General features: G+C 46.9%; 1 long non-coding RNA gene across 3 annotated transcripts; it reads right to left on the bottom strand.

The window, feature by feature from the left end:
* Positions 1-7,902: 7,902 nt before the first annotated feature.
* Positions 7,903-11,686, bottom strand: LOC310886260. 3 transcript variants are annotated; one of them, XR_014575257.1, is made up of 6 exons: positions 10,386-11,686; positions 10,199-10,305; positions 9,549-9,693; positions 9,270-9,407; positions 8,602-8,985; positions 7,903-8,502 (listed from the first exon to the last, which is right to left on the bottom strand). It is a non-coding gene; the product is annotated as an uncharacterized lncRNA (long non-coding RNA). The 3 variants fall into 3 exon arrangements; XR_014575259.1 differs by having other exon boundaries at positions 8,602-9,407; positions 10,386-11,646; XR_014575258.1 differs by lacking the exon at positions 9,549-9,693 and having other exon boundaries at positions 8,602-9,407; positions 10,386-11,680.
* Positions 11,687-26,575: the final 14,889 nt, after the last annotated feature.

Genomic DNA, 26,575 nt, shown 5'->3' on the forward strand with positions numbered 1-26,575 from the left:
AATTGTTCTGAGTGGCACACATGTAGTGCTGTGACAGGTCACTTACTAGAGAAGGTGATGTGAGGCTATAACACAGATGGAACAAAGGTAACAGAATTGGCATGACCAAACATGGCTAACATGAAGATTTATTGCTATATGATTCACAGTCCTAGCAATCCCTACATCTGAAGACAAATAAGGCCGTGTTTTAGAGAAGCTTCCTGGTTACTGTCCTGTCTTGACCCAGCAAACAACTGCAGAGTGTTGGGTGCTGAGCACTCACCCAGGTGAGTACAGGAAAATGTGAGGGCTGAACTCTATGTGGGGCAATTTGTGTTACTTACCCAGAGATGCGAGAATGTGAAGAGTTAAGATCATTTGCCTTCAAAGAGGTCACCTAGCACAGTTAGTCCACAGCAGATAATGCACAGCAATAGATTTGAAAATACACTGGATTAATCTACATTACTAAACAAATGGGACAGAGAGTACTTTTTGTCCCCGAGGCCAAGTGACCCAGCTTGGCTTCCATCCCCACTGCTTTCTCCAGTCCACTGCAGCGACATTCAGGCTGTTCGCTGGGAATGGTCCTGGCCCTGGACTATCCTTAGACCATGTCTGTATGCTGTTCAAAGAGCACTTGTTGGAACGAGCTAAAATTTTGCCAAGGTTTGTGCAGTACAGACAATAACAGGACAACGTTTAAATCTATGCTCTGTCTCCATTTAGTTTCCCATTGCATATGTAGCATCTGAAGACAAGGGATGAATTGTTGGAGGCATTACTCCAACCAGACACCTTGTCCCAAGACAGAGACTCCAAGAGGACATGACATGTGTCTCACAGTCCCATCAGCAATATACCTCTGCTAGAACCAAGGCATTTAAGACAAGGCATTACATGTTCACAGTAAAAACAACTGGAAAAAGGTCTTCATGTACCTCCAATTCCTTTGAAAAACTTCTGCAGAGTCTACCAGAGAACAACACTACATCTCTTTGCTCCAGTCACTTTCAGCTGACAGCAAAGTGTAAAAGCAGGGCAAAGCAGCAGGAGGAATGCAGAATTACTTCACAAAATCTCACCGGGGAACTCTGCCTGGGGCACTCACAGCTGCAGTTCCTAGCCGCTCCCTGTACATCTCCTGCAGAACATTTTCTCAAGGCTTTACAGGAACAAAAATGTTTTGGGATATGATCATCAACAGGCAAATATCTGCATGGCTCCAGTGGTAGTCCCAAACATGCAGCTGGGCCTCAGCATGTAGGATGGGTAGGTCCTGTCCGAACATGATGACTGGTGGTGCTGCCCTTCATCACCCTCAGCTTTTTTGCCCGTACAGACATAAAAGGAGTACCGGTAGGCACTCTCACTGTGCCAAATTTCTCATGTGGGTTTCCAGTGTAAGGGAGGAAGATCAGGGAGATGGGAGGCTTCTAATCCCAAATGTACAACAGGTCCTAAGATACCGAGCATGTTTTTTGTGCCTCACCATATAACCCCATGCCCTGGTTGGCATCCAACAATGGGTTTCTGATCATCTAGGCCAGACCCATCTCATGGCAAAGACTGGTAACAGGAGAGTGAAAAGATATAGCCGCTGAGAATGAATTTAGCTATACCTGATCCAGAGCCCTTTCATGGCAGCAGAGAGAATGGGATGGAAGCATGAGGTTGGCAGCCAGCCCTTAACACCAACAGTTCCCAAAACCCTGCACCCCCTTAGCCATCTGCCTCCTTGGGTGGCCAAGTATGTTACTACTGTCTGTCAGACAGCCCCATGTTTTTGCCCTATCTATATTATATCACCACTTTTGCACACTCACTGGAACCACGGCTCCTCCTGGAGAGCAACACCTTTGGCATGGGTCTAACTCTTTGCCGGAGCCTGGGTCCACAGCCCTACCCACGGGATCCAGCCTCCAGGAGAGTGGCAGGGAGTGGTGTAGGAAGGTTATGAACTGTTTGCTCTCCCAACAATGTACTATTTCCTTTTAGAAGAACAAAACAACAACTGTTTGTGCTGCACTCAGAGTTGAACCATGCCAGATGCCAGTGACAATGTCCCCGCTTGCCTGGGCCATGTTCACATGTGGTGCTGAAAGGCTCCAGCATCCTTCTTGGGAGGAAATGAGGGGTGTTTCCCACCAGCTTTGGGAACAAGACATGCTGTGTGTCTCCAGCATCTTTCTGGGTGCACAAAGAAGCAGATTTGGCCCACATAAAGATTATTTCCCTGTGCAGCTACTCCACACCAGGCCCTTCCCCAGTTACATGAACAGAGCCCTGGTTTATCACATCAACGAACTCATGTTTGACCTGGCCCATCCAGCAAATGGGCATCTGTAACTTAGGCAAAACCCTGTGTTCTCTCTGACAATTTATGCTTCCTTCCCTGGTTCAGCAGCAGGCCAACATGTGGTGTACCGCCTCCCCCTGATCGGTCCCCGGCCTGCCTGTTCCTTGAAGTCATCAAGTGTCTTTCCCAGGTTAAGAGCCAAGATCCTACATTTCTCAGCATTTAGTAATCAGCATGTGATGGTGTCAGGGTAGAATTTCAGCAACTACAAATAGTAACACCTCAGAAATCCATCTTGGTACAAACAATTCAAATAGACAGATCCGGATACTTAACTAGAACAAAAGCTACACAGGAACATAGAAACATCCCTCATGGGTGCAGGACAGCCTGATTTTTAAACGCATACATGTAATCAGAACGCTGCCAAGAGGCAACTTTCTGGTTTAGAAAATGGATTTCTTCTGTTCCATGTGAAACCATCCCATGCTGGGCTTTCAGAAAGGAGTGGAAAGGAGGAGCAACCATTCTCTTGGCTCTGGGAATTCGCTTTTCTCAGACTGGTGAACTACGTGGTGAGGTCGGTTTTCCCTCACTCTTGCAGACTTTTCCAGCCTTTGCCTGGATATTACTGGTGGTTTTTGACCCCAGCTACCATGAATCTGCAGACTGGAGGTAACCCAATGCCAACGACTTTGCTGCTTCCAATGAGTCTCATTATGTCTAAGCTTCTGTTCCCATTCCCAGCCCAACCTGGACTCTCAGCATCATATGAGGATACAGACTGGATAAAAGGGTACTATGAAGTTATATCCACAGCTACACAGCAGCCTAGGAGCAGAGGGTTCTTTTTCCTGAAGATTTAACAAGTAAAATATCAGGGAATTTGGAATCCCTCTGCCTCATTCTTCAGCTTGGTTCTGGTTTGGTTTTTGCCACATTTCCTACAGAAAAGCAGTGTGCAATATTGCTGCAGTTTAGATATTCTACCTACCCAGCATCCGCATGCCTGCTGGTCCTCCATGCCCTATGTGCCTGTCTTCTCAGGGAGTCACTGCCTCTCCTCTCACATGAAAAGTCCTGCAGGAACCTCACCACTGCTGGATCTTCACATTCATCTTCATTTTCTTCTTCACTGCCAAAGACTCTCCATGACATTTTCTGCTGGAGAAAATATTTGACCACCTCTGCATTCAAAGCTATGCTCAACATCTGGGGAAGGCTCAGGAGAGATCACAAGACTACAGCTATTTCATAGGTTAATACGTTCTAAGACCAGGAAAGATCACTCCATCCTCCAGCTAGGCCTGCCTCATTGTAGAACAGGACATCATCCACACAGGGACCAGCTGGCTAAAACACATTGTCCGAGGAGGTATCAGGATAGATTTGGGAGCTTTTGTGTGGCTTTAAAATTCAGCAGTTAGGGATCTGAGCTCTTTTTTTTTTTTCTTTTTTTTTTTCCCTCTCTGAAATCCTCCTGCACCCATCACTCTCTTCCTGCAACAATAAGAACATGCTATAACCCAACTGTGAGCGTGGATGGCAAAACAGAGCATGTCAGGGCATTCAGAGGCAGCTCCAATGCTATCGCCCTCAGCCTCCACTTCAAAACAGAAGGTAGATAAGATATTGCCTGCTAATGGCTTCCCATATAAATATTAGGACCTTCCCTCTCAACCGGTTTATTCTGTGCACTGACCCCTTCGCCAAGGTCACGGGGAATGGGAAACTGTGGGAGGTCCCCAAGTTTTATAAATGAGAGAGTCTCCCTGCATAGGCACGTACCATGAGGCAGGCGGGAGCCAGAGTCACTGATTAATGGTACCAAGAAGGTCTGTTGTAGGGGAGCAGCATAGGAGATGTGCTGAAGAGGGATTACCAAGAGATTTAGCAGTTCAGGTGGATTAAGGGTGATTTGTCATTTGTCTGCTGTGGTTCTGTGGAAAAAAAAAAGAAAAAAGAAAGAAAGAAAGAAAGAAAGAAAGAAAGAAAGAAAGAAAGAAAGAAAGAAAGAAAGAAAGAAAGAAAGAAAGAGAAAGAAAAAGAGAAAAAGAAAGAAAGAAAGAGAAAGAAAAAGAGAAAAAGAAAGAAAGAAAGAAAGAAAGAAAGAAAGAAAGAAAGAAAGAGAAAGAAAAATAGAAAAAGAAAGAAAGAAAGAAAGAAAGAAAGAAAGAAAGAAAGAAAGAAAGAAAGAAAGAAAGAAAGAAAGAAAGAAAAAGAAAGAAAGAAAAAGAAAGAAAGAAAAAGAAAGAAAGAAAGAAAAGCCAACAGATGAAAATCATTTAGCATGCAAGGAAGGGAAAAAACACAGTCGTTCCTTTTATAGTTGAGGTTTGGATGTGGGTCCAGGTACCACTTATGGGCTGATGGGTGGACGCACTGTCAGTCTGTGGAGTGGGTGAGGTTACTAGAGGTTACCTCCAGCACCAACTCACCATCTCTTCCACGGCAGCATGTGCAGCTCCCACTAGCTCCCCAAGCTCTTTCACACCCAGTGGCTCTACTTTAGCCACTGTGTAGTCAGGATCCCAAGTGTTTTGGGGGTGGGGTGGGATTGCAAAGACAAGGCACAGCTACCCACATATAAGAAAACAGCCTAAACTGGAGAAGAAGAAGATTGGGTTTTACCAGATGCTGGACACACCCTTGCAAAGCATCCTTTGAAAAGGCTGGACTGTACCCTGGAGATGGCCTGCTTGCAGTTGAATCCAGGTCTCCAGCTGCACACTTGGGTTGCCAGAAGAAATAAGATTCAGCAATGACCCCTCGTATGCACAATATCTGTTTTTTCCAAGAAAAGGCAAAAGGAGGGACTAGAATGAGAAAATGTAATAGGCAAGTCACTGAAAACGTAACTAATCGAATTATAGTGGGGACCATGCTAGCGACACATCTCTGGTTTCAGAGGGAATCTAGATAAACAAGTAAAGGTGTAGCTGAAGTACCGCAGGTCTCAGATTGCAAAGAGTAACCCAGGACACACTACTCTAAAATTTGACTCCTGCAGAGAGGACCATTTAGGAGTTCCCAGAGTGTGCTCGACTCAAGTTATTTCCTTGAACCTTTCCTAAGGATGGAAGAGGGAATGAAGCAGTGAACCACCTGCCTTCAGCTAATGAAAACCAGCACCCTAGCTATGGCTTGTCAGGAAAGCACAGAACAAACCCTGATGAGGCAGGAGTGATTAGGGGAGCTGGGTCTGGGCAGGCACAATCCCATGCCAGGAGAGACCAGCTCCCAGCTGCCATCTGTTATATTCAGACTTGGTTAAAACACCATTTCTCTACAGGGTTGACAAGTCCAAGTGAGCACCATGGTTCCCTCCCCTCCCCCCCCCCCCCCCCAGATATCGTGCCCCAGAACAGTGGCAGAATCCCCTGGGCGATGCCCTGAAAAAGCTTTGGTGGAGCCCGGAATCAGTTAAGGTGTCTATTCCAGTTCTCAGGATCTCAGTTTGGGCCAATCAGGAGGCTCTGTTTAATTTATTTGGCAATGTTTCATTTTAGGCTGCAGTGACTTGGGCTACTTTGCTGTTTATTTTCACATTGTACTGTACTGTCCTCAAGTTTCTAAACAGAAGTGACTTCCAGTCCCCAAGTGGAAAATGTTTCTCTTGCAAAGGGAAAATGCAAACATTTCCATTGTGGTCGTATGTTTTTTTTCCCCCCACTAAAATCTTCCTGTGTGGAGATATCCAACTGCAATGACCATTGACTGCAAAAAGTTCAAATCAGCCTTCCTAATAACTTCCCAAAACCGAAGCTTAAGGTTTCAGCTCCCAAGTTGACCACACCATTGCAGCGTCTGAGAGAAACACCCTGGTCATGTTGCCCATGACAGGTTTGCATTAGGGATAAGACAAAATTCAGGGCACACACAAGATCTCCCAAACAGGATGTTTATGAGCACTTGGCCACTGCTGGTTGAGAGGGAGGAATGGGACAGAGCAAATCTGAGGCTGTTCTGGCTGTTACAAATAGACTGCAGCCACCTTGGCAGTGCATTGCATTCACTTTTCTGCTTACAGGTTGACTGAACCACCCAGCTTTTCAATGCTTCAGCTGCCATCAATCTGAACCAAGGCCCCTGACCCAAGTGGGGCACTGTTCACACATTCCCTCATGAGGACCATACTTGGACCTGGTGGCAGTGTGGAGGGAGACTCAGCTGGTTCCCATCTGCCTCCTCCCAGCAGCTGTGCACAATGAGCTCCAGATGCGGGACTGGGTGTGCAAGGGCACGAGGCACTGTGCTAGAGGGAGAAGGTGGAGGCAGACGAGACTGCTGCTTTTATCTCCTTTGCTTTGTTTATGAAAAGAGAATTAGTGCATGGTTGCCAACAATTTACTCTGGAAAGGGCGCTCCTCCAGAAATACTTTAACTGCCATCACAGTGAGTGGACAGGGCTTGCCTTCTGTCAGCTTTCCTACTGCTGTCCAGAGATGCTGAGACCTGAGACCCAACAGTGGCCACTTGCTTGGGATGCTGACAGTGAAGCTCAGTTGAGCCTCTTGCAGCAGGTCCATGTGGCCAAATAGCCTGAAGGAGACCAAGGAGACCAAAGCCTGCTGGTCTGCTGCAAGGAGACCAAAGCCTGCTCTGTTCAACCACCTCCCGAGAGGTTTCTCCTCAGGCACAGTGGGGTGGACAGGCAGACAGTCCAGCTTGCTCTGCCTTTGGGGTACCCCAAAGGCTGTGGCATCCCATAAGCCACGTCCTGGCCAGGGCGCAAAGCCCTGCAATACTCTGGACAGGGAAAGAGGCTGTAAAATGAGCATGCTGGACTGTAGGAGGCTTTTCCCCAAGAGCCTGCACCACAGAACTCAAAAAGAAAACACTGCAGCAGCTTTGGGCCAAAGAAATTCAAGACCTTATACTTTAGAGCTAAATGTCACCATCCAAGTGCTTTGAACCATGCACGAGGCAGGTCACAACCAGTACCCTCAGGTTGTAGAGCATGCCCTTGGATAGGGAGCTCACCCATGCTGCTGACCTGCCTGCAGACATCATGTTTCTGGAGAGCTCTACTGAATTTGGGGCACAGCTGGAACCCAAAAGCCAGAAGAAGCTGAAGCCCCATTTTCCAACAAGATGGGGTTGGTGTGTCTTTCCTCCCAGCACTGCACAGGCCTGCTGATAAATAATTAGATTAAGAGCAAGCCAGCATCTGCTCAAGGTTACTTATTGCTTTTAAGAGTCAAGCTTTATTTGAAATTATTTTTGTCTTCTCTTATTTTTGGTGCCTGCATTGGGTCTGAGTTCTGGAACATCCTGGATATACAAGCATCCCCTCTGCATGGTGTCAAACACTTGCCAGGCAAAGACATCCCTCCTGGAAGTACACGAGATGGCCAGGAAATGTCTGCAGATGGTTGTTTTCCCTTGGGGAGGTGTAAAACCCCAGCAGCTAGGAGGGCCATTTTGGAGGAAATCAGCAGGGTCAGGGCAGCAGGGCATGGTGCCACGTCTACAGCTGACACAGGTATCCTCCTGATATTTCAGTACTGCTGGAAGTAAGCAGAGACCTGTCCACGTTCTCTCTCCTCCTGCCAGCACTTAGCCCTCACTGCCAGAAAGGCCTTCCAGTCTTATTTCCTCTAAATGTTCCCCTCCAGGACTCTCCAGTGGCAAAGGCTTGACAGGACTGCAACTGGACCAGGGATTCCCAGCCCAGCTAACAGACACAGACATGTCTGTGAGACTGTGCAAAGGGGAAGGCGGAAAAATGCAACTGGGACCAGGCAGGGATGAACAGGGTGGTTGTGCCTGGAGGGGTTGCTTTGTGTGTGTACAGGCAGGTGTGCATTCACTCTTGTGTTCAAGGAGTGTGTATATACAAGGTTGGAGACAGGCTTCCCACTCTGGTACAAATGCATGCATGCACATGAATCTGCTGGTTGCACATGTGTACACTTCTCTCCAGACCTGACATCTGCAATCCATGATACCTGTGGTTCACCAGTCCCTCCTTCTCCCAGCCCTGCCCTGGCAGCCACCCAAACCAATACTGACATGTTGAGGAGTTCTCCTCCATCAGCTCCAACAGGCCTTGCTGCCTTGTGGGGATCCTGCTCTGCAGCAGAGCCTCCCATTTGCATGCTGGCTGCCCTACCACAGCTCACAGTCAGCCTTCAACAACTCTGCTTCAAAGAGGTAACCCAAAGTTCTGATTTTGCCGTACATTTGTTTTATTGGGGGAAATTCATGAGGTTCTTGACCTGTGAAAGAAAGGAAGACAGGAAGGGAGGGAGAAAAGGAAAAAAAGATTTAATTAAAGTGTCACCTTACTGCCAGACTCTTTAAAATTTCAACTGTACCTGCAGTTGTGGATCCAAATTGCTACAGACTGATGTTCTGCTCAGGGATAACATGGTATCCAGGTGGCTGTTTCAAACAGTCACCCATCTAGGAACTGGGTCAGACCAGGTTTGGCCTTGCTTTCACATGGTCAAGGCAACAGCAAAGCTTTAACCCCAAGCTGGGGAGAGGTCTCTGATGTCCCCCATGGAGCTGTGACCCCTCCTGATGCTCCACCATGGTCCTTGCAGCTGAGGATTTAGCCCTGGCTGAGCCTCCAGCAGTCCCAACACAGCAGGTCCCTGCTTATGCAGGCAGCATCGGTTGCATAGGTGTTTATCTCTCCCAGCCTCCCTGCGACTTCTGGGCAAACAAGCTGTTCCAGCTGCCAGGGGACACTTGCCCTAGGAGAAGAGAACCCAGGCTGGATCTGGGCACTGGACACCTCAACCAGCAGTGGAAACACATGCAATTGCCCGGTGCACAGAAATACTCTGTGGGGCTGTCCTCTTCAGAAAAACACTTCTCTTACTTCATCAGTCTAAATATTGAGGACACTTTTTTTTCTTCTTCTTTCCTCCCTCAGTTCAGCTGCAAGCCCTTTGCCATGGCACTGCTGCAGCACTGCTGGGAGAAAGCCGGGCCAAGATCCCCCTTCCTCTGTAGGTTGGGCCAATTTTTTACTCACTTTTATTCACTGAGACTCTGCCAGGAAGGTGCTCAGCATTTTACAAGCCCCACAAGAGTCCATCTGCCTGGAGATATGATTCAGGACAGCTTCTTGCATGGGCTGGCATAACACCAAACTTTTCTGATTTAAGCATATCTGTTTAGAAAGGGATTAAGCAGAAATAAACAGCTGTTTTACAGAATAACAAAGAGAATGCAGGATCTGCACCCTGCTTGGCTCAGCAAGAGCTTCACGGGGAGATGAGCCCTAAACCACAGCAAGGGGAACCCATCCCACCTGAAAATTCTCCCCAGCATCAGCGAGGCTGAGGCAGTCACAGGAGGAGGGGCATTGCAATGGGTTTGGTTTGTTTGGCTTGACTTTTTGGTGCATCCTCCACCCGACACATACAAGTAGGTTTCAGTGGGAGTATTTCACAACCCTTAAAAACAACAACAGCAACAACAAAAAATACTGCAGTGACCACAAAAGGATGTTTTTCATCTTGGGGAGGAAGTTTCTCTCTCCCTAGCAGTCAGGGTGGAAGTGGTGGGAGGAGCCAGTTTGGAGGAGGTTCTCTGGGTTGCCACAGGAAGGGCCTCCTGCTCCTAGCTGGGCTCTCCCATAAGAAAGGACCTACGTGATGGTACCCGGAGCACAGAGAAGAGGGGGATTTGGCACCATCATCCAGGTTTAAAGTTTTGATGTAGTTGTGCCACCTTGCTTTGCTGGGATCAAAGCTAAAGCAAACAAAGAGCAATTCAATGCTGGTTGGGCTCAGAGATCCAAGAACATCATCAAGGCAAGCTGGGCTCCTCAGTGGCAGCTGAGCAAGGATAATCACTGTGGCTTTCCTGAGATCAGAGCTCGGTTATGCTAAAACACATCGCCCAAACTGGCCAAGGGCATACACATTCAGCAACCTGATGTTAAACTGTAGGACTTGCCTGTATATCTGAATCTGAAGAGTGTCTCCAAAGGGCGATCCTGCAGGTCCAGGAGTTGAATTTATGTTGCTTGCTTGGAGCTGGTGCGGTTTTTCATTAGGCTACTCCTAAATAAACCAACAGTGAAGCAACATGAAACTAAACAGAAAAGAAAGCTTTAATGCAAAAGCTGGAAAATGCTGCTTACCTCCCACAGAGTGGGAACAGGCGCAAAGAGCAGAGCAATGGAAAAGCAGCATCTTTCTTTAAATAGCTTGCTATAATTGATAGTGCCTCAGTCTGCTCTGTATCGCTACTGGGAAAAGCTCATGCCAATACCAAACCATTGCCTACAAGTACATCTGTGGTATTGGAAGGCTGTGGCAAGGCAGAGCTGAAAGAATAAAAATTCTTTGGAGGGGAAGATATATTTTCAGCTTGTCAGCTGCACTCACTTAAAATCAATTATAACCTCACTCCACATGTGGTGGTGGTTTAATGAATTCCCCCTTCCTCCTGGGACTATGCTATAACCTAATTCACACCAGCAAGGGTGTTTCTAACTCTGCTCCAGCAAACTCCCCGGGCGCTCCTGCCTGACGTCAGTGGGAGCAGAGTGAGGTCCCAGCACCAGCCCAAGTCTGATTCTGCACAGGCTGTGCTGCTGTTTGCACTTCCAAAACATGACCGAGGTGCTTCTCCTGCTGGCATCCACTGCTGCTGGGTTTGGGTTATGCAGGTTCAGGTCCTTGAAGAGTGAGGTTCTACTGTTGGATAAAAATTTGGGTAACTTGAAGAACAAGACAGCACATGATTTATTTTATATTTTTTTTCTTGAAATTGTCAAAGAATTAAGAGTTATAAATAGCATTGTCTTCACAATGTGCTGCTTACAGGGCTGTTGTTTGGGACTGCTTTGGGGTTTTTCTCTTCCTGTCCAGACGATATGGCTATTTTGCAAAATGCATCACCAATCAGACAAGGATGCTATTTTACCTCTTTAAAATGCCTTCTGGCTCAGTGGCCATATCTCCAGTGAGCACGAAACAGCATCATGAACTCTGCAGGCTGTGGAAACCTCCATGAGTTACATCTTCAACCAAAGGCACACAAGCCCTCCTTCAAAAACAAGGGACCTTCTGCCGTATTCTTCCCTCCCTGAATTCATGAGCTGGCTCTTCCAGTAACACACTCACTTGCATGTCATCAGGAAGGAATTTGTGGTATTTCTGATAATCAGAGATAAATTGGTACAGCAGTAAAATCCTCAGACCGCAAAACATTTCAGCGGGTCTTTTAAGCCTCTTGCTCTTCTGTATAGGCTGCCCAGGGGCTTGCTCATTCCTGGGCATCCCCAGCCCCACTCATAAATCAGAACATTCTAGTCCTGGTTTCCTCTATGCATCCGGGAACACTCACAGAGGTTTCTTCTTTAACAAACTTAATCTGGGCAATTGTTCAAAAATTTTAAACTAACCTGCTATTTTTATGAAATAATGACAGCCCGTGGAAGCATAATTTAGCCCAGATCTGAAGATCTCTGTTTTAAGGTTAAAAAGTCCTCCAAGCTAAACCTTATCCAACAGCAGCAATGAAAAATCAACTTGCCCTATGTTTGTTTTTGTTCCTCTTATTAGTGAATCCATGCAGGATTCACAGCAGTGTCGGTCCAGCCTTGCTTTATGTAAAAATTCTAACTTAGAATCATATCATGGTTTGGGTTGGAAGGAACTTAAAGCTCATCTGGTTCCACCCCCTGCCATGGGCGTGATCCCTCCTGTCAGCCCAGGCTGCCCCCAGCCCCATCCAGCCTGGCCTTGGGCACTGCCAGGGATGGGGCACCCACAGCTCCTCTGGGCAGCCAGGGCCAGGGTCTCACCACCCTTATAGCGAATAATTTCTTCCTTATCTCTAATCCAAATCTACCCTCTTTCAGTTTAAAACCATTACCCGTTGTCCTGTCACTATATGCCCTTGTAAAAAATCTCTCTCCATCTTTCTTATGGGCCCCCTTTAATTATCGAAACACTGCAATAAGGTCTCCCTGGAGCCTTCACTTCTCCAGGCTGAACATCCCTAGCTCTCCCAGCCCTTCTTTGTAGGAGAGTTGTAGGAGAGGTTCTCCAGCCTTTTGATCATCTTTGTGGCCATCCTCTGGACCTGCTTGAACAGGTCCATGTCTTTCTTGTTCAGGGGGCCCCAGAGTTGAACACAGCACTGCAGGTGGGGTCTCATGAGGGAAGAGTAGAGGGGGAGAATTACCTCCCTTGCCCTTCTGCCCATGCTGCTTTTGATGCAGCCCAGGGTACCACTGGCTTTCTGGGCTGCAAGTATGTGCTGCAGGCTCATGTCCAATTTTTCAGGCTGTTCTCGAGGTCACAGTTCAGTTAAGGGCTTGGACAACAGGTTAATTCCCCCAAAACCCATCAGTTTCAGGCTACACATCACAAGGTCCTTTAAAACATTTAGTGAAAAGGCCTCTGGGAGGCCATTGATTTGGAAGATCAATGGATAAACACATCAGCTAAGTGAATGGACAGAAGTGCTGTTGAAAGAGACTGTTTCTGGCGATACCCAGCTACCGCAGAGATGTGCCTGGAAACCACATCTCGACACAGATCCCGCTTCCCTGAAATGCAAACACTGCCTCACCTCTCAAAGCACTCAAAATCCACAGTCAGGGCTGGGATTCTTGGCAGGGACTCGCCTGGGGCCTTGAGATCCCCTGGCAGGAACAGGTCTGAGTGAGGCAGGAACCAGCCTCACATGCTAGGGCACACCGACCACTCTGGGGCTTAGGGTCTGAAGAGGGCCTTTGGCTTGTTAAACCTGCATTTCTCTGCTCAAGTGGCTCCTTGCGGCCCCCAGGGAGTGATATCCTCATGTATCAACAATGCACATTGAACATCTAATGTCTGATGTTTCATGGCTCTTTCCCACCATGGTATTTCCAAGAATTCCAGTGTTCTGGTGTAGTGCTTTCACAGGGAACATGTCTGAACCAGGACTCAGCTCTGAAACAAATGCAAGGGGAATAACATTTTCCTACAAGAATAAAATGAGAAGACCTGTTAATCCAGCCTGGAGGGGACAGAGAAAGGTGCCTCAGTGCAGCTGATGGGTTTTACATTAGCATTCTCCTTTTCTCAGGCTGGCCCCAGCTGATCCTGGCACTTTGCTTGCTCGGAGACCCGGGGGAAAATGGACCAAAGGGACATGATGACAACCACAGGGAGCAAACTATATTCTCCCAGCCACCCCATAACATCCCCTCCCAAAATCTCTTCCAGGCAGTACAACCTTCTCTTGGCTCTAGGTGCCAGTGACCAGCAAAGGAGGCTTCCAAGGGTGCAGAGAGGCACAAGTCCCTCTGGTGCCTGGTGTCCTGTGTGGCAGTGGCAGAAAGGAACACTCGCCATCTGAGCAGAGACCTACAGACAACCCCTGGATCCTCCAGGATGTGGGATCCTGTTTGCTGTCGGCAGCCTGCCCTGTGCAGAATACCTCAGATCTGCATCCAGCACAGCAGAAAGGCACTCCAGGAAGCTATTTCACACTGTTCTACTGCTTTGGATTAGACTTCAGCTGTCTCCTGAGCTATTTAAATGTACGGGCTTGAAAAGTGAACTTTACACCCATGCAGGTGTGGAGCAGCCACTGCAGGGGCTGCAGAAACCACCCTAGATAAAAGGCTGAACAGAGAACTGCAGCTTCAGAGCCTCCCCAAAACCACTCAAGGGCCTGCTACAGATCTGATTCCAGTCAGGGTCAATCAGAAAATTGCCCTCTAATTATCAGCTGTCCTTCGGTTTACTGTGCTTTGCATCCTGAATGTGCAAAACAGTTCAGAAATGCACATTGCCTGTAAAAAACGCCTTGCTGTGATAAACAACCCTGAACCAACATTTATGCAGTAGCTTCCTGCTTCCTCTAAGACAGGAACCAAAGCAGGGCACCCTTTGCAATTAGCTATTGTAGACTTTCATTTAAGATTTTTCTGCCTTCCAGCAGGGCAGTCCATCAGGCACCACAGTGTTACAGTGAGAAACCGCACAGGCTTAATGGGAACCTGCAGATCCTGCACACAAAACAGCCATAGCTTGGAGGTTTTTCAGCACTTAGACTAGTAAAATGCTAATTAACAAGGATCTCTTCTCTCGGTCTCTTAATTTCTTTAAAGTTAGGGTTGGTTTCTGTCCTGTTATAGACGCTGGAGATGTCAGATTTGCTGCTGTTGGCACCCCTTTGCAGTGTGTGTGCGTGAGTCTGGCCCCCTCTGGCTCTCAGCAGGGAGACAAGGAGTCTCAGGGACAGGGACATCCTCAGGTCTTGACACTTTTCCAACATCAAAGCAAACCAGCCCGTGAAGGGGGTAACAGCCTTTCCGTCAAAACTATATCCACCTCTTTAATCAGTTTCTCAGTTTCTCCCTATTTCCTCAATATTATAACTCAGAGACGTAACCTCTACCTGCAAATCCATCGTTGTGCCAGTATCTTCAGAAAAACAGGCATTCATCATCACTCGCCTCAGCCCACAGGGGCTCGGCCAGCAGCTGAGGGAAGGCACATTCACATACAGTCTGTGCTGTCAGCACCAGGACCCAAAAAGCTGCAGCATCTGCCCTGCACCAGCCCCATAACAGGCTCCCATTGCAAAATCTCCTACCAGCCAGCCAAGAAACCTCTCTACAGGTTTTTGATTGGAACATGCATTTCTAGCACAGCCCAGTCATCTGGAATCATAGAATCATGGAATGGCTTGGGTTGGAAGGGACCTTAAAGATCATCTAGTTCCAGCCCCCCTGCCATAGGCAGGGATGCCACCCACTAGATCACGTTTGCCAGGGCCCCATCCAACCTGGCCTTGAACACCTCCAGGGAGGAGACATCCACAATCTCTCTGGGCAACCTGTTCCAGTGCCTCACCACCCTCTGAGTGAAAGGAAGGGAAAGTTCACACAGAAAGGAGGAGGTAGAGAGGCCAAGAATGTAGCTAGCTCCAAAACAGGATTAGACATTAGACTGTGGATGTCAGGTACAGCTAGAGTTAGTACAATAAATGATAACCATCTTGGCAGAGATAGAAACCAAGTGTTGCAGGATTTCTGGCAATATCCTTCTGCTGCAGATCAAGACAAGAACATCTCCCCCCTCTCAGCACAGGATGTCTCTCCTCCATCTTGCCTTGAGGCAAGGTCCTGGCAGGACCCTGGCTCTGCCCCAGCGAGAGACCAAGAAGCTGTTGTGGGGACCAGGGAGCAGAGAGGAGAACGGGCTGGCTGGGCAGGGGGAGCCAGGATGGGGCAAGGGCAGGGGAATGTCCACATTGTGGTCCTTTCCTTTTGAACTCGCAACTTGCACAACTCATGAGTTCAAAGCAAGGAGACAAGTTGCCTCCACACCCAGGTAATTTATTCTAGCAGATTCAGTTGAAATCCCATGATTTCTAGCACAGTCTCACAACTATTCAGTCATTACTTGCTCCTCACCTGTGATACTTTAACAGGGAGAGGACAGCACACCACTACCCCACAGCTGCTATGCAATCACCAACTTCACCAGCTCTGGCCCTGAGGGAGCACCGCCAGAAACGCACTGCTTTGCAGGCATCTCCCCAAATCACTCCCATGTGGGTGCCATGGCTCTAGCAGACGCCCAGAGTCCTAAGTGCTTCCAGGCTGAAGAAGTCACGGCTGCTGGTTGGCGTCACTCACACCAGGGAATGGGAGCCAGCGTCTCCCTGCTGCCTGCACAAGCCTATGGCAGATGTCCCCAGAAGGAAAGTTACAGCCTTCAGTTACCCAGTTAAAAATGTGTTTGAGGGGTTTTGATTACTCAGTTTGACAGAGGGAAGAAAACCCTCCGGGTCCTGGCAGCAGTGAGGATTTACGAGCTGGGGCTTTGCTTCAGGTCACAATGCCTGATCATGGTAAGCATCACAGGAGCAAAAAAAAAACCATAAAAGCTAAAACCAAACCAAACCAAACCAACCAAAAAAAAAAAAAAAAAAAAAAAAGGAGCTATGGTGTCTGCATTCTTGCTGCTTGAATCAGATATGTTTCCTGGCATCTCCAGCTCCCTCCCTCCCCCTCACAAGCTCCAGGGACTCAGGAAAGGGCAGAATGGAGTAGGTTGTCTCTGCTCTCCTGCGCCAAGAACTGTCCATGACATCCCAGAGAGACATGTCCTAAACCAGGTCCACTCTCCCACCTCTTCTGCAGGAAGGAGGTGATCGGAGGTGTAAAGGCTTCCCCATCACTTGCAATCATCTCTCAAAGGATGTGGCAAATGCTTCAGCCCCAGTTTGCTCAAGGGCAGAACCTGCCTTCTTTCCAATTCAGGATAAACACAAGCCTGGCATTAATCCTGCTGTGTGGCTGGAATGCCTACTCCTTGCATGCCCACCCCCTTCCCTGCAGCTCTCTCCCCTTCACCTCCCTGTAAAAGCATCACCATCGAGTTGGGAAATGAGGGAAGACAAATCTCACAGCTGTCTGTCTCATTGCAGCGTGTGAATGGCTTCCAGAACTGCCTCCAGACAAGGTGATTACTAGCAAGGGATTTGGGACCACGTATATTTATTGCCACAGCAGTGAATGGGAGACGTGGCCACCAAACCCCAGTGCGGCTCAGAGGAAGCTAGCCTCCCAGAGCTGACCATCTATCTCCCGTAGGGCCCCAGGAGCAGCCTCCTGTTCATATTCATCCTCCTCACCTGCTTCAGGTCATCATTGAAGACAAGAGGCTGAGTTAACTGTGCTATCACCTTGCTCTTTGCTTGCCTTTGTACATAGCACCAAAATGCCTGGTGTTTCTCTTTAAGGCAACATTAAAATGAAAGGAAAAAAGTTATAAGTTATTTCAAAGGTCTTTGCTTCAAAAACATTCAAACCAAATTTATGTACCAAAGCCATAAATGTTCCATTTATTGCACACAAAAAATAACCCTCTGCAATATGATTCCTCTAAATTTATGGTTCTTCCAGAGCTATTAATTCAGCCCAGGTCTTTTCTTCTCCTTTTTTTTTTTTTTTTTCTTTTTTATTTTCCTTTTGTTTTTCCACCTTAAGTAGAATAATTCATAAATGCTTCATGCTGGAGTGTACTTTATGAGCATTATTATGATCACTTGAATGTGGAAATGCTTGTGAAGTTACTACAATAACTTTAATACATCACAGACTCCTCAGCAGTATGGATAGCAAGGTACAAAGCAACTCCATCAAACAGTGGAGGAAAGAGCTCTCTTGAGAAGCCATTTACTTGGCCAAATAATAAAGACTCTGTAGCCCATATATGTCTCTGAATTCAGTCAATGACAATGTTGGAGGTGAGTTTTAATTTACACTCCAGTTCAGGAGGGTTACATGTATTGTTGGCCAGAGCAAGACATTGATTCAGCCCAAATGGCTTAAGCCCACAAGTCACAATGCAATTTCCTTTATGTCATAGAATTGTCATAGAGCGGTTCCTTTGTGTCATAGAATCACAGGGTTGGAAAGGACCTACAAGATCGTCTATTCCAACCATCCTCCTATCACCAATACTACCCACTAAGCTACTAAATCATATCTCATAGCACCTTGTCCAGGCACTTCTTGAACACCGCGAGGAATGGTGACTCCACCACCTCCCTGGCAGGCCGTTCCAGTGCCTGACCATTCTTTGAGAGAAAAGTTTTTCCTCATATCTAATCTAAATATCTCCAGGTGCAACTTGTGGCCATTTCCTTGAGTCTTATCATTAGTTATCTGAGAGAAGAGGCTGACCCCTTCCTCATCACAACCTCCCTTTAGGAAGTTGTAGAGTGCAATGAGGTCTCCCCTGAGGCTCCTCTTCTCCAGACCAAACAATCCCAGCTCCCTCAGCCTCTCCTCACAAGACTTGTGCTCCAGACCCCTCACCACTTTTGTTGCCCTTCTCTGGACACACTCCAGGGCCTTGATGTCTTTCTTGTAGTGAGGGGCCCAAAACTGAACACAGTACTCGGGGTGCAGCCTCACCAAACCCAAACCCAGAAAAAGAGAGATGTCAAAAATGGTCAGAGGTGCAACAGCAGGGCCATCATAAGCATATTTAGAAGAGCAGGTAATTTGAGGTCCCCAGATATCTAGTGAGATGCAGATAAGCAGAATTGCCCTCACCAGAAGGCAGACACTATTTTTTCTTTTATCCTTGAACATGTCACAGGTTAGCATGCTGTTGAAAGCCAGAAATTAAGAGTTGCAGGATTGGATCCCCACAAAGATATAGCTGAAAACCACTGTTTTCTTCAAAGGAAAGAGGCAGAATACTACAGCTATTGAACTACTCCTAGATGGAAACAGGAAATCACCAAAATTAAACGTATTTTGCAGGATCGTTAAGCCATACAGGGTCTTTCCTCGGAGTGTCTCAAGGCTTTGCACATGCTTGTGGATTCCATGTCTGCATTTCTCCTCCTCATTCTCCCATGTAAAATAGATCACTGGGGGGAACCATGGCCCAGAAAATGTAAAGCCAAAAATCAGTGGGAGGTGGAAGCATGTCTGAATTCCCTTAGAGGTGCTGTAGGACGACAACCCCTCCAGCACCCAAACCCAACTGCCCCATGACCTTCCCCAAGACCACCCAGAAAGAGCTGCAAACAGAGCCCCCAAGTCCTGTCTGCCTCTGAACCACCACTGCTCCCCAGCAAATCAGTCTTTTTGTCTTGTAAAGAACTCCTACAGTAATTGCCTTCATATCTCAAGGGTGTCTTGCAGCCACAGAGGTGCAAATATTTATCCATACTTGGAATTGCAGAGTGAAGCCTAAATAAGTGTTCCCAGACACTTTGGCAATTGTTGTTTTAAGACCTGAACCATAGACACCTGGCTGGAATTAATCAGCAGATGTGAATGTGGAGGCAAAGCAAAGCCCTTATTAACCCTTCACATGTGAATGTCAAGGTCACAGGGTGTTCCACTGGGGCAGCCTGTACCTAGATGTCAGCTGTCAACAGCTTGGGAATCCAAAAGCAAAAAATGTTCTCCACTGAACAGGGCATGAACTGGTAGCAAAATTTATTATGCTCCTGTCACCACTAGAAGACTTGCTGTACTGATGCACTCATTTGTGAATAACAGCAATAATAAATGTTTATTATTAGATAATAAAATACAAGAGTTAACTGCTTTCTCTATGGGCTCTAAATTCAATAGGGGTTTAAGCATCTCCAAGGGAAATCGTTCACTTTGTACCAGGTGTTTTCAAGTAGTTCACATCAACAGCTCCCCAACAAGAACAAAAATCCAAGCCCTTCAGAAGCAATCAAGCAAAGACCTCAGAAAAACTCATGGCCTCTCCCATACTAGCTCTTCTCCAACACAGTGGCTGATTCTTCTCCCATGGTAAACGATCAAGCCCCACTGTCCTAGACTCAAGCCTTCAAGAAATACACAGCACCAATGACTACCCCACAGCTGTTGTCCTGGAAGCATCAGGATAAGGCCATGCCCCCTTGATTTCATCCAGGGTGTATTCCCTGGTTCCCCCTATCTAAATGTCTTCATTCCCATCAGTTCCTTGCTAGGAAGGGACTAAAGCTGACAAAGCTAAGGCCAAACATTGGCACAAGAACATATCCCTACGTGGTGAAATGAATTTGTTCACAGTAAAATACAACCTGAAATTAGAAGGCAGCTCCCTCAATGGCTGTGGCAAGGGAACAGCCTCTCTGAGTTCCAGGACAGGCCCAACTAAGCCTGGCTATTACAGAACTGCAGCAGAACTAGCCCTTGGACCCACAAACAGAAGCCATTGCCTTCCTGGTGGAGGAGGTCATGCTTTTATGTCCAGCTAAACCTCCCAACGAGACACCTAAGATGAGGTGCTGTGCGTTTTACCTTAATGCTAACCCATACAAAATCCAAGTATGGATGTAGCTGGCATTGATGAACTACATCAAGATGAAAAGAAAGACAACCTCTGCCCCATTCTGCCATTCCTTTTTACTGTGGGATGTCTGGTGAAGGAGAGTTCATCTGCTTTGAAATGGGGATGGATCCAAGAACCAGGCAGGTGCAAAGCCTTCCTCAGCAGACAATATGCCATGAAGCTCACCCTGAAAGTCCATCACCTGCAGCTTCCTTTGGGTGGGCAAGGCTTGGGGGGATAATTCTAAGCAGATTAAAAACCTCTGCGTGAATCACACCAACCCATCCATTTGAATCAACTTACATCCTGAAAAAGAAACGATCAGTTTTCTCTGCCACTGACCCATGACATCCCTCTGCTGCTAAGCAGTTCTGATTGTGGGACTTACTGCAGAACACACTTACACACACACAAATAAATAAATAAACCGATCTTCTATTTTAAAGCAGAGGAGAAAAGCCTCCCTGGAGCTGTCGCTACAGATATTAGCCCATCGCCAGATTTAAAATGCTGCATTCTTGAGTGATGTTGGTTTTCATGGCCCATTTACTTGTTTGCTTCAATTTCCCCTCCTCAACAACTCCAGTTACTGGCAAAATCTAGTTTTTTGTAGCTTTGCTGGCAGGCTGGGATCTTTTTCACACATCCAATCAAAGGATAAGAATGGGGCAGAATGAAGCTGGAAGGAGGATGCAGGGGAACAAAGGAAGGAGAGAAACAGAATAGTGAGGGCATTATACAGGGAAAGGGAGGGACAGAGTTTGAAGGAGCGTAAGAGAAGCCTTGAAGATAAATGAATCAGAGCAGGAGGAAGGGTCACCTCAGCCATCCATCTCCCTTTATCCCTCCTGTACCTGAGCAGGATCAAGCCATACTTCTCTTCTCATGCTGTGCTGAGATGGAAACAGCTCAGGCTCCCAGTTCATCTACAGCAGCTCTAAGAAATGGCTTCACTGGTTCACAGCTTGGCCAGGAGCAGAGTCCAACATCAGCTTCCTGGAGAGATAGTTCAAAGCATTGCCAAAACAGCCAAATATGACCCTGTAAACAAGAGTCAAGAGACAAGGTCCTTACACAAACAGCCCCACCAGGTCAGGCCAAGGGCTCAGTTTGCCTCGTAGCTTCTCTTTAGCAGTAACTGTAAGAAGATTCCCAGAGAAATATGAGAATAAGACAAGCACATATGATATTACTGCAAGTCCCCTCCCAGTCTCCAGCTGTTTCCAAATCAGAGGAACTCTTGAGCCAGATGTACTTAGTACTCAGCAGTTTCTCTTGCATGCAATTGCCCAGTGTCCTCTTAAATCCGTATAAAATTTTAGCATCCACAGACTCCTTTGACAACAAAGTTGCGGGGTTGAGATCCCGCAATGTCTGTTAACATTGCTCTCTCCAGCTCCGGAGGACTTCCCTGCCTGTCAGCAAGGTCAGACAGCATTGCTGCCTCTGTTCTCCTGACCATGCAACCTTTGAGCAGCCGCCTGGACCATCAAATGCTGTTTCCCTCTCCTGCAAGGCACTGGGAAATGAACACAGCCTAGAAGGGCCAGATTTATCCCAGAGAAACTAAAAACAGCAAGGAACTTCCAAAAATTGCAGCCTGCTGCACTCAGTTGAAGAAGATCCCACCCAGCCAAACAGGTGTGAGTGCAGCCAAGGCCCAGGATGCTTTGAATCACAGCTACTTCGACACTAAACAATCCACTCCCCAAGCCAGGGCCAGCTCCAGCTCAGCTAAATAAAATAAAAATAAATAAAATAAATAAAATAAAATAAAATAAAAAATAAAATAAAATAAAATAAAATAAAATAAAATAAAATAAAATAAAAAAAAATAAAATAAAATAAAATAAAACAAAACAAAACAAAGCAAGTCACTGGACAGCACTGTTTACGCCTTTCTGCATGATGTTTTCTTACTCAGGAAGACAAACAGGCAAATAGAGGAGGAAGAATTTGCAGCTAATCATCAGGGAGGAGGGTGTGGGTGAAGTTTTGCATTTTATGAGATCTAAACACATCCAGCAAGGTTGGGCCACGTGACGCCCTCTTACCACCAACCATTTTGTTGAGCTTAACAGCAGCACCCACATCAGGGCCATAATCTCTCCCAGATACTTTAGTCTATTGTGATGGACCTGAACTAAGGGTTCAAACCTTAGGTGGGAGAATGGGGGATGAAATAACCTCATCCACTTTCATCCTTCCACAGCATCTAATTTCTACCCCAAAATATCTTCCCCTGGTGCTGGAGTTTGCAGAATGGCACTGCAGTGGAAGACAAAGAGGTTTTACCCTGGTGCAGAGCCTGGGAAGAGGATTGGCCTGGGGCTGCTGCCCCAGAAAGTTTTTGGGAGGTAGCCAGAAGCCCTCAGATAGTCAGGGAGCATAACCAACCTGCCGGTCAAGGTCTCTGTTTCCCCACACTCCATCCCCATCACAAATGAATTTGTCTCACAAAGCCCATTCCAACGTGACAAGTGTTTATATAAGACTAATGAACGTCCTGTCACATATGACACCTTTACTTGCTCAGGCACCAGGGCCCAGGCACACATGTTGTTTCATCTGCCATGAGCAGGTTTGCAAAAAGCTGCAGCCCTAGTTTGGCCCTGCTGGAGTTGCTCCACTGCAGGCAGCAGCCTGGCTTGCTTTGGGCTGTGCTTCCTCACACTACTGCCAGGCTGAAAGCCTTGTCCATACAGGGAAAGTACGTGTGGCAAGAACCATAGGTGCTTCTCCAGGAGAGATGACGGTCCAGTGGTGATGCTCTCGTCTCTTGCACAAGGACCAAGTGCCAACTGGCAGGAATGAGGCAGCCTGGCTCTCTGCAGAAGGTTGCAAGTCCCTGCCATATCAGTGAGCAAGCACAGGATGCTTGCCTTTATGGTTTACTCATGCAAACCTCCCTGTAATTAAAATAAACACCATTTTCTCATTTAAATGCCTTAAAAATACCAACAGGATTTGAATAGGAAAATGCCAGCCTTTCTGTCAGGGCTCTCTTCATTCTATGCCACAAATATCTGGTGTAACTCTCTCCATCTCACCACTTTCCCAAGCAGCCCTAGCTCTGCTGGATTTTCCCCCTAAAGCCTCTCCAGAGAGGTTCAATAGTCACATGAAGTGATGGGGCCTGTCAGCAAACGACTGTGATGCTGGGTTTGGGCCATGCTTTCCTGACAGCTGCCTCTGTCTATGCTAGAGCTCCTTCCAGCTGAGTCCTTTGGGCCCTGTAACCTAGGAGCCTCCTTGGAGCAAACATGTGTAACCTCTGACCGACACAGCCCAGGCTGCACTCCACCACAGGGCACTGCCTTCAGACAGGAAACCTGCAGCTGGGGAAGAACCAGCCTCCCCTCTCTCTTTTTCCATGTTGCCTCTTCCTTCGTAGGAGGCTGGTGGGACCCATGGGTGCCAATTCCCACCACAACCCCAGGATGGCCCAGTAATGTTGGTCAAGACATTGGATGTCACTTCATAGGAGAGGAGGAAAGGTACTGCCAGCAGTCTCAATTGGGAATCATGATGCTTTTTTTTTTTTTTTTCCCAGAAACATTTGGGCACTTTCTTTTTCCTTTGAGACTGGGAAATGTGTGACCTTACTGATGCAGATGGTGCCCACCTGAATGGATTGTTCCTTCACACTGCATTCTCCATGCCCTTTACAGCTCCTAGGATTCATGCTCACTCATCCATCTGGACATACAGATCCAAGTTTTGTGAGAGCGCACAGCAGCACCATTGTCCTGAGAAATGCAGAGAGCAGAAGGAAGCAGTTAGGAGGAGAGGCAGAGGCTTCTGCTGCTCTAAAATCTGTACTCAGCATGCTCTGGTCCAGTGCAGTCCAAAACATTAATGGTACTCGGCCCTTCCCAACCTGAAAAGCCCTGAAGCAAAGGGCCTGATGCAATGGGAACAGGCATAGATCCTCAGGGCAGTGGGATGTGCATCACAACCCCACTCACTTATTTCACACCATTGCCCAAACAGTCTTTTGCTGCCAACAGCTTTGAACGCTGTTGTCTCCAGACTGGAAACTGCAGCAATTGTCCTATAAAAACCTCAAATGGAGAAGACAAACCTCCCAAGAAGAACTGGAAGACACTACAAGGTGAGGGTGTAGGGGTTTCCACATATTTATTCTGTGGTCTCCAGCTCCGCCAAGACTGAGCTGATCTCAGCAGCAGCAAGCGCAGAGTACAGCCATGCCTGGAAGCACTGCCCATGCTGTAGGGCTGCCCTACACATGTCCAAGCCCACCCCAGTCCCAGCCAGCCCTGGTTTGCCTTTAAGAGAAATTACCTTGATGGGCCCTAGACAGGGGCAGAACCTGATCGTTCTGCTTTGTTACCACACCAGCACCCTGGGTGTTTCCAGTTCACCCCCTCTGGCCTCCCAGTAAGGAATCGCTGCACATCTTCTAGCTGTTGCAGCAAGCAAGATTTATGAAACCCATAGACAGTAAGGGAGGCCTCTAGCTGTCTCAGGATCCAGCTGCACACATGCCATCCTCTGCTAACCTTCTCTTTCACTCCTGATCCCTCCTCCTACTGAGCAGTCCTCCAAGTCCTTCCTGCTGAGACCCAGCATGGAAGCACCTCCATCCCAAAACAATCGATCACACCCTGCACCACAATAAACCAGCTCGATCCTCACACAATGCTCCCATACCCAGTTGAAACACCCCACAAAAGGCATAGTTAAAAAAATAAGCAATTTGCAAAGGAGAGTTCAGATCTGCAACAACTGTTGTTCAACAGAACTAAGTCCTACCCAACCCCCCATTTCAGAAACCAGCCAGATCCCAGCAGTGGCCTCCTTCCCCTGCTCCTCTTCTTAGATTCCTAGAGGTGAAGCTTAGACATGTGCAAATAGCTGGTCTATCCTTTAAAAATCAAAAGAAATTAGAAAGAGGAAAACATTTTCTCTTTAGGTCAACCCAAAATGAAACCTTTCTATTAGTTACAGCAAAATTATATATATTTTTTCTTTAAGTGAAGACAATGAAAACATTTTGTTCTCCCCAAAATAAGGCATTTCTCTGTTTTCAAATGCATGTTTGAAGGCACTTGTGGTCCCCTCCTTTTTAATTAAAGGCAGGCAAATTTCAAACGGAGAATGTCACAGTGCAATAAAAAGTTAAAGAGTTTAATTTCAAGCATATCTTAAACAAAGCCTGCAGTTTTTCATCCCGAAAATACTCTTTATTTTTTCATTTCAAACTTGAACCAAAGTTGTAAATAATGTCAAAGGAACCAAAATAACTTTTTTATTTTTCCTACAAACAAATGCTTCATCTTAATTTCAGCCAGGCTAGCTTGAAGTGATTGGAGCCAGACTTTTCTCAGTGGTGCCCAGTAAATGGACAAGAGGCAATGTCCATGAACTGAAATACAATTTGTTTTAAATAGAAGAGAAAAATTATTATTTTTACTGTAGGGTAGCTAAACCCTGGAACAGGTTGTGCAGAGAGGCTGTGGAGTCTCCATCCTTGGAGATAATCAAAACCCAACTAGACATAGCCCTGAGCAACCCCCTAACTGATCCTGCTTTGAGAAGAGGGTTGTATTAGGTAATCTCTGGAGGTGCCTTGCAGACTTAATCCTTCTCATTTTATCACACACTGGATAGGGAAGTATCCAGGTCCTGCAGTCTGCTCTCTGAAGATTCACAGACATACACCAGGCCCATTGAACCACTGCAAGCTGTGGTATCACCAGCCCTGCTGAGTTTGAGAGTCACACAGAGCTTCATGCTATTTTTAAGTTCCAGTTCCTGAGATATTGTAACTGACTGTTTAAAATAAAACATGCATTTCTTACCCTTGTAAATGAAGAGAAAACCTGTAACCTCTGCCTGAACTGCAAGGGAGAAAAATAGAAGCCAGATTTGTAAAAGAGAAACCCACAGGCATTTAAAATCAGCCATTCCTCAAGCAGTTTGAGCAAGCTGGATTTCTCTGGACCTTACACATCCTGCTTGGGTTCTCTGATGCCTAGTAAGGTGTAAACTCTGGAAAGCTTCTCCCACAGCTGGGTATTCAAAATGTCCTGTTCCTGGGTAGATTCACTGGATCTTAATTTGAAGAGGCCGAGCTCACACTGGACTGTATAATTCATTAGGGGCTCACATTATTTTCCTGGCCACCTCACATAAGAGTCTGATATCCCCATGAGTTTGAGCCCACTGTCAGCTTGAACTGAAAGTGGTCACTCAGTACAAAAGCTGGTAGAGAAAACAGGCAGGCAGACACAGTGTCACAAGCAGCCTTGCTCATCACAGCAGCAGTCACAGCTCAGATGGGCTCCTACCAGCTTTGCATCAGGGAATTTGCTCAGCACTAAGCTGGGCACCATCACCTCAGTCATTGCCACACTGCAGGATTAATAAAATGCTAGTGACTTTTGGAAAATTCGGGAAGTGTCCAAGTTTGTTAAAAAGAGATGGAAAGAAGAGTAAACATTCAATGGATGTTTCATATCTGGGCTTTTGGACT

This window comes from Anser anser (genome assembly GCF_964211835.1).
Source record: "Anser anser genome assembly, chromosome: 25".
In the NCBI taxonomy this organism is placed as follows: Eukaryota; Metazoa; Chordata; class Aves; order Anseriformes; family Anatidae; genus Anser; species Anser anser.